Genomic DNA, 8,481 nt, shown 5'->3' with positions numbered 1-8,481 from the left:
CCCACCAGAAAGAGTTTGCTAAATTCTCTCTGATCCTCAAATTCAATTTGAAAATAATATTATCAAATATATATATTAATATATACACATATATACACAACAGAGATGTATTTATTGTGTCCCATGATGACTTTTTAACATTTCCCTTTATGATTCTTCTAATTGAGGCAACTATGTACAAGCTTCACCATCACAATTAAGAGTATACCATTAAGGCAATACCTTCTATAAAAACTAGTGGTTATAAAATAAATCCTTTCAGAAGCCAGTAAGAATGAATTTGAACTAAAAAGCCACCTGGCCATATTACATTCAATTAGTATTTATTATAAATGCATACACAGTTAGTTAAAATATATTTGTTTATATCAAAAATATTTAATCTGCTCATCACATTAGCAAAAATCTGCTTGAGTCCTTCTGACCTGAGTCTCCCAGAAAACTGCCTTACTAGGGCCTTATTTTAATTAGGAAATCTAGATTAATTTGGAATTATGTCAATGACTGAATTGACAATCTAGCATAAGGGTATTACCCAAGATCTGTCTGAAATGTTGACCAAGGAAGAAAGATAAAGGTGAAAGAAATTACACTTCCCCTGTAATAGACATCTGCCATGCTGATGGTCAGCTCTTCATTTTTGCAGGGACAGAATCAGTACAAGACTAGCTAATAGTTCTGTAGATAAGACTAGATAGTTGAATAGATTTGGGGACAAAATGAAATGATGCAGTCCAGTTTTTTATTCATTTGTACATCTTGATAGCAATTAGCTAATCAGTTGTCTAAGAATCAACCAATAAATTAAAGATCTAAGTTTGCAGACAGCTGTGGTACTGCAGTGGTTCTTTTGTAAAGAAAATAAAAGTTGTTTGTTAGTTTGTGCTAGCATGCTGCATGGATAGCATATCATGATACCATTCAGAAGCTTATGCCATTTACCTGACACAGGACACTTTAACAATGAGCAGTAATGAATCAGGAGTAGTTTTTCCCATTTGGGGCAATGCATACAGTGCAACCAAATTCGAATAAGCAGATTTTCAAAGTGTATTTGACTCTTTTCCTGGGGCTATGACAGACCTGCCACTGGTGTCTCCATTTCCTTTGGTAAGCTCTTGTATATTAAGTAATAAAAAATAGAAACAACAAATGTTATCCAGCAGAAAGATAAAAGCCTAATCTATGTTAAGTGAAACAGAAGAAATGAAAACATAGCATGTGGATTTTGCATGCTGAGCCTCATAAAATGCAAGCGTGAATTTCCTTTCATAGTGAGTGTGGTCCAACATTAAACGAAGCATGGGGCATGATTATGAGAGATAAGATCAGTAGTTGGAGAACATACAGCAAGCTGTTTTGCCCACATTGAATATAATTTCACTCCTCTGATCTATTAGGCCCTCTTGTTGAACATCTTCATAGATTTTTGCTAGTTCTCAGGAATGCATTAAAAAACCCTACAGGCTATAACTAAAATTACTGAATATTTTTTAATGTCTCATATGTTGACAGTCCTGATTTTCATTATATAAGAAATAACTGTCAATAGTGCCATTTAAATCCCTACTCTTCAGACATGTGAATGCTAATGGCTGGGCTGTCGAACTTCAGCTTTTCCTGTAATCGTTATTCCTGGTTTCCTGTGGTGGATATGTATCGAACATAAGAAATTAGCTGCAGAGAGAATTAGAGGGTGTAAGTCTGAGTCATGTAAATGCCAAAAGCTTTTTGTGACATTTTTCAGACTTTAAAAATGGAAATATGTTATTTGCACAGTAGCTCCTGATGGAATATGACATACTGCAGAGATGTGGTGATTTTAAGATTGGGCTGCAGGCCATTAGGAACCCTCTGTGAGAGAGCCTGGGGCCTGAGCAGAGGAATGGCAGTGAGCTACTTGGATGAAGCACGGCATTTGCTGACGAGCCAAGGAATCCTCCTTAGATCAAGGGCTGCTAATGAGAATTAAGAACTTGCTTGAACCTGTTATCATAAGTAAGGTTTAGGAATATAATTTTCAAGCTTGATGTAACTTTTGTCTTTATTCCAGATAGTCTTACATCATCACGATTATATCAGCACATGAAAAAAAAATCATAGGGCTAAGTACATACACATATCTTAACTCTTATATTTCAATTAAGGTTGAGCCCTTTAATTCAGTTGAAATAAGAAATCTTTCTTAATAGACTCTGAACCTTTGTTGGGTCCTGAGGGGCATGGAGGATGGGTGTGACAATGCATCGCAGAACTTTCTCTAGAGGAAAATGGAGAACTCCAGTCTCTACACTGTCCTTCACCTCCTGCTCCAACCCCTCTTAGCTTTGGAGAAAGCCTCTTCCAGAGTCAGAAGCTGCCTCAGGTCTCACTTGGGGTTAGCAGGGTAGATCTCCTCACAGGGTTATTTCTACTCCAGGCAATAGCTCACACTTCTTGTAAACATCGGAACATGAGATACCTTTTTTTGTTCTTTTTGGGTGGGGACGGTATAAAATAGTCCGGTGATCTCATGCTATTTTTGGTACTGTTCTGCAGGGTATAATGGACAATCATGGGAAACATGCTTGTTTAATCTCTGCTTTGTAGTCTGGGAAATTCAGTGCTCAGTGTTTGAAAGATATGTAGGAAAAGGTATGAAAATTGGAAGAGGAGATAGATGAACAAGAGGACTCCTGAAGGAATTTCTTAAGTGTTGTCTTGAAATAGATGGTTAGTGAAAAAGATGAAACGAAGCAGGGGAAGGGGATGGTGGTCTCAACATTTTTTTCTTTTCAGAAATGCCATCTGGGAAGCCCCTGTCCAGATTTCTCTGTGCACCTGATAAATGCAAGTCTGTTTTTCCCCTTAAATTTTCAGTGATACTTAATAATGCTTTTAAACCTATTCTCCCAAAGCAAAAACCTCATTGCTGTCCTTGACAGTGTCCTCTTCATCTTCTCCCTCTAATTCATCAGCAAGACATGTTGGTTCTATTGCAAATCTCCTCTCTTCTCCTTGCTTCCTCCCTACTGCTGCTCCTTGGTCCCGACTTGAACTTTCTCTCGGCTAGATAGGGCAGTTTTCATCGGTCTCTCAGCCTCCCGTCTCACCCACATCTCCATCTTCACTGTTGACATAAATATTTCTGATTGTTTTTCTTTCTTTTCTCATTGGGTAGAAGCACAATTATATTTAATTGTAGAGGACAGTAACAGCTAACTTTTGTGGTTGTGAAATAAATTAATGTATGTTTTTTCTTCTCTACTCATGCTCAGGCACCAGTGCAAGTCTGTGTGAATCTAAGAAAGGTAGTTCACTGCCTCCTGGGAGTCACGAAAACCTGCAGTCATGTCCGTTTTCTTCCTTGATTAGGTGAGGCACTCTATCTCTCTGTTGTCCATGGGAAGAAGTCTATGACAATAGTCAAAGCTATGCACAATTCAGTCCTTCCTTGCCTCTTGGTTTACTCCTTGCTTCCCCTGTGTACAATCGTTCACAGGTTAAGCTGATGATGTTACAGCTTCTTGAATTACTATTCCTTTCCATAACACTTTACTTTCTTCACATTGAGTTTCCTCTGCCTGACATGCCTTTCCCCATCTGACAAATATCTAGTCATTCTTTATTTCCCTCAAAAATGTCCTTTCTGCTATACTTTCCTGACACGCTCAGGTTGACCTGAGGGTTCCCTCCCTGCAGGTCTTTATACTTTGATATCTATTTATTTCTTTATATGCCTGGCTTGCCTGTGACATTATAAGCCCCTTCATAACTGCAACTTTGTTTCAGTCATCTTTGGATTTCTAGCTTTTAGCACTGTATCCACAAAACAAAGCAGAAGATGCTGCTGAAATAAATGAAAGAATTGAAGATGTAGCCCCTAATACTTTCTCTTTGCATCAATTTTCCAAAGCAATGGAAATCTAATACATTAAATATCCTATACATTGCCTGTATAGAATATGATCCAGGGAGCAGTAAATTTATAGACTGAGCACCTATATTTTTCCTTGAATAGACTCTGCTCACCTTGAGGTTTACCTACCAGTGTCATTTGAAGAAACATTGTTCTGCTAACAAGTGCCACTTTCTTGAATTCTATTACAGAATTTCACTACAGTTTTAATTATTGCTCACCTTGGTGTCGGGCTGCTTTCTCTTTATTAACTAATCATCTACTGGCCCCATGGGGTTCCTATAGCCTCTAGGCTTCTCAAGATAGTCAAATCAGATTATCTGTCCTTATTTTACATAGATTAAAATTTAAGTCTTTCTAAATTCAGTGAAGAAACAATCTCCCACTGCTTAATATATGCAAACTATACCAAGGCATGCATGAGCTTTGTTAATTAGCTTTGGAAAAAAAAAGTTAGCTTCAAGAGAGTAGTAAACAGATATATTTGATGAAATTTTATTTACCTTATAACACAGGAAAATTATAGTGTTGTTACAATGATTTCTAAATACCAGTAATGGAACAGCAATCACAGACCAGCCCTTGTAATCACTATCATAAAAATGTCATAGTTCAGAATTTATTTTCCCGTTAGCAGCTCCTAGAAGGGAAGATTCTATGATCAGCACCATTCATGCTCCACACCACACCACACCCCTCTCACCCTTTGCTATCACCACACTGTTGTCCATGCCCATGAGTTTGTTTGTTTGTTTTTTGGTACTTTTAAAAATATATTTTTATTTATTGATTTTAGAAAGAGAAGAATAAAGAGAGACAGAAACATCCATATATGCCTAACTGGGGATCGAATCTGCAAACTTTGTGTATTGGGACAATGCTCTAACCAATTGAGCTAACAAGCCAGGGTCATTTTATTTTGTATTTTTTTGCTCTATTCTTCCACCTCCCTCCCCTAGCAGGGAGTTGAACACACTATACAGTATACAGAGATGAGTTGTATAATTGGACACCCGAAACCTGTATAATATGTTAACTAGTGTCACCCTAATAAATTCGATAAAAAAAATGAAAGGGAAATTCTATAAATTGAGTCAGCACTAAAGTAAGACTTAACCTGTAAACTGTTTTTTTGTTTATTCCAAATTGGTATGTTAAAAATTACTTTTAAAAAGCATAGCTTTTTAGAAAGCTTTCATGTTGAAACCTTCTGAAAATTAAAGGTGAGGTATTTTGAAATATCATAAAGTGCCACATGGCATCAGATATGTAAAAGTATCTTTCGATTTTTAACCAGTTTAAAAATGAAAGTTCAGTGTTTTATGATCTTTTGAAGTAAAGTAAGTCCCCAAGTTACAAACATTCAACTTACATATAATTTGACTTTAAGAATGGAGAGCCATAGGGCTATTGGTCATCAACTGCAGTTGGACATCAGTGAAAAATGATACTATGGAATTACTCAACTCCCATCGCAAAGAACCAACCAGTGAAGACCTTAAGGAACCAGAGCAGCAGATGATAGCGTTAGGGGAGAAAATGGAACTAGAAATTCTACAACCGAGAGAGTATTCTACTGAAGAGTTAGCTGAGGCTTTTTGTCTCATTGAAGTGGGAATGGCAGTTAGAGGAGCTAGATCCTGATATAGAGAGCTTCACCAAAGTTTATGGTACAAGTTACCGAAGGCCTGAGATGCTACAGGGCAATTTATGATGAGCAAAAGAAAAGCTCTGTACAACCTCCCTTGACACCTACTTCAAGACACTGACTCCAGCAGCAGAATCAAACTCTGACTCTCTAACACCAGTCCCATCCTCTCCAACAAGTCCATCATCTTCTGCATTGTCTAAGGTTGCTTAAGGTTGTCTACAAAAATGTTTAAGTATTTATATGCACAGAAAGGTAAAAATAAATACTATGTTAAAACAAACACCTAAGTTGTATGTAATAGATAAATGCACACATTCCAACTTACATACAAAATTCAACTTAACAAACCTATAGAACCTATTCTGTTTGTAACCTGCGGACTGCCTGTATACTTGAGTCGTTCCAAATTTATAATCTGTGAAGCCTAGTGATTATGCATCATAGAAAAATAAAGCTTACTTTTTTTTTGTTTGGGGTTATAAATTTTATATGCAAACCTGATACGTGGTTAATAAAGTGTAAGAACTTTTATGTTAAATGTATTTAATTAGCAAAATTCTCTACAAGAATTAGATCAAGAAACCTAAAAATTGTGCACTTTTATCAAAGAAATAAAATAAATTGGGAAAAATATGAATATAATTTGTGATTTCATTTCCAGACCTCAGAGCATTTAAAAATAATTAATAATTTGATCTACAAGTAATGGATAATCAGAAACTATTCACTTTTCTCTCATATTTGTAGCACATATATTATCTTTTATGACAGTTTTTATATTACTGTTTTTACTTTAGAAAACATGATAGTAATTTTTGACAAAATATCAGTTTTATAGTAAACTTATAAAGGAGCCAACCAAGCTGAAAATGTAACTGAGTTATAAATTCTCTACAATTTTACTGGTATGTTGCTTGGTTTGATTTTTCTCTTGAATTAATCTGGACATAAGAATGAGAGAAGATTTGAAGTCTTGGTTTTCTTGTTCATCTTGTTATTTAGATATTTAACAACTTGTAGTCTATAACCAATAAAGAACTTCTTGGTTATATCAATTATGTGTGAATTCTAAATTCCCTATTAGTTCTTTCTCTGTATGTATTTTTTTTTTATTGCTTGTTTGTTTGTATGTATATGTTTTAAAATCTTTTTAATGAAGATTTGGTTCCCTTTTCTTGTATTCTTGAATTGTTTTTATACATGCTCTGAATTCATACTATTGCCATTAAAAAACTTAAGTTATACCATAATCATATACAAAAAATATACAAATTTCAAAATAAGTTCCAATGAAAGTTCAGTTCCAATAAAAATTCCAATAAAAATATGTATATATATATATATACATATCTCATCAAAATATAGAATATTTTCATAGAAAGTTCTTTCTTGTTCCTTTGCAGTCAATCTCCACGCTGCCTCCTACCCCTGACAATGAACAGTTTTTCCATCTCCACTATTTACTTTTGCTTCTTTGTGAATCACACACAAATAGAATCAGAAAGTATATGTTTCTCTGTCACTGGCTTGTTTTGCTCTACTGTAATTCACTCATACAGCATGTATCAATAGTATGTTTCTTTTAATAGCTGAGTATTTAATTGTGTAAAATGTAGCACAATTTATTTACCCATTTAACATTTGAGATGTTTAGATTTTGTGATCTTTTATAAATAAAGCTACTCTGAACATCCACACACGTCTTATTTTTGGCTAATGTGTTTTCATTTTTCTTGGGTAACTCTCTTTAGAATGAATCTGCTGAGTTATATACATGTTTAACTTATAAGAAAGTACCAGGTTGTTCTCCAAATTGGTTGTACCATATTGCATCCACAGCAGCAATGCATGAGAGTTCCTATAAGTCTATCCTCATCCATACTTTTTTGTTAGTTACTATTGGTGTGAAGTAGTATTACATTGTGATTTTAATTTATATTTTTCTAATCATTAATGAATTAAGCATCTTTTCATATGCTTAGTGTCTGTAAGAATATCTTATAACGTGTCCAATATTTTACCCACTTTAAAAATGTTTGGCTTTTGTTTTCTTCCTGAAATTTAAGAGTTCTTTTTTATGTTCTGAATACCAGTCCTTTATCAGGTCATATTTTGCAAATGTTTCTCGTAGGCTTGACTTTCATTTTCATAAAGAGCACTTTTGAAGAAGGTTTTAATGTTGATAAACTGCAGTTTATCAATATTTTATTTTATGCTTAGGGCTTTTTGTTATGTCCATAGATTTTTTTTTTAGGTTACTTTTATTCCCACCCATTTCCCCACTCCCCTCCCCTCTGGGCAACCATCACTTTGTTCTCTGCATCTATAGTTTGCTTCTGTTTTGTTTTATTCATTTATGTTGAATTTTAGATTCCACAAATAAGTGAATCATATGGTATTGACCTTTCGTTAACTTATTTCATTTAATACCCACTAGGTTCATCATGTTGTCACAAATGGCAAGATTTCATTGTTTTTTATTGCTAAGTAATATTTGACTGTATGTATAATCCGCACCTTTATCCATCCATATATTGATGGATACCTAGGTTGCTTCCATAACTTGGCTATTGTAAATAATGCAGCAATAAACATAGGGTTGCATATATATTTTTGAATTAATTGCTTTGTTTTCTTTGGATAAATGTCCAAAATTAAAATTGCAGAGTCATATAGTAGTTCTATTTTTAGTTTTTTTGGGAAACTATATATTTTCCGTGGTGGCTGAACCAATTTACACTCTCAACAGTGCACAAGGATTCCCTTTTCTCCACATCTTTACCAACACTTTTTTGTTGACTTTTTGATAACAGCCATTCTGATAGGTGTGAGGTAATTTCTCATTGTGGTTTTGATTTGTAATTCCCTGATGATGAATGATGTTGAGCCTCTTTTTATATGTCTTTTGGCCACTGTATGTCTTTTTTGGAGA

Source organism: Saccopteryx leptura, chromosome 4 (genome assembly GCF_036850995.1).
Source record: "Saccopteryx leptura isolate mSacLep1 chromosome 4, mSacLep1_pri_phased_curated, whole genome shotgun sequence".
NCBI lineage: Eukaryota > Metazoa > Chordata > Mammalia > Chiroptera > Emballonuridae > Saccopteryx > Saccopteryx leptura.
Note: the sequence above shows the minus strand (reverse complement) of the source record.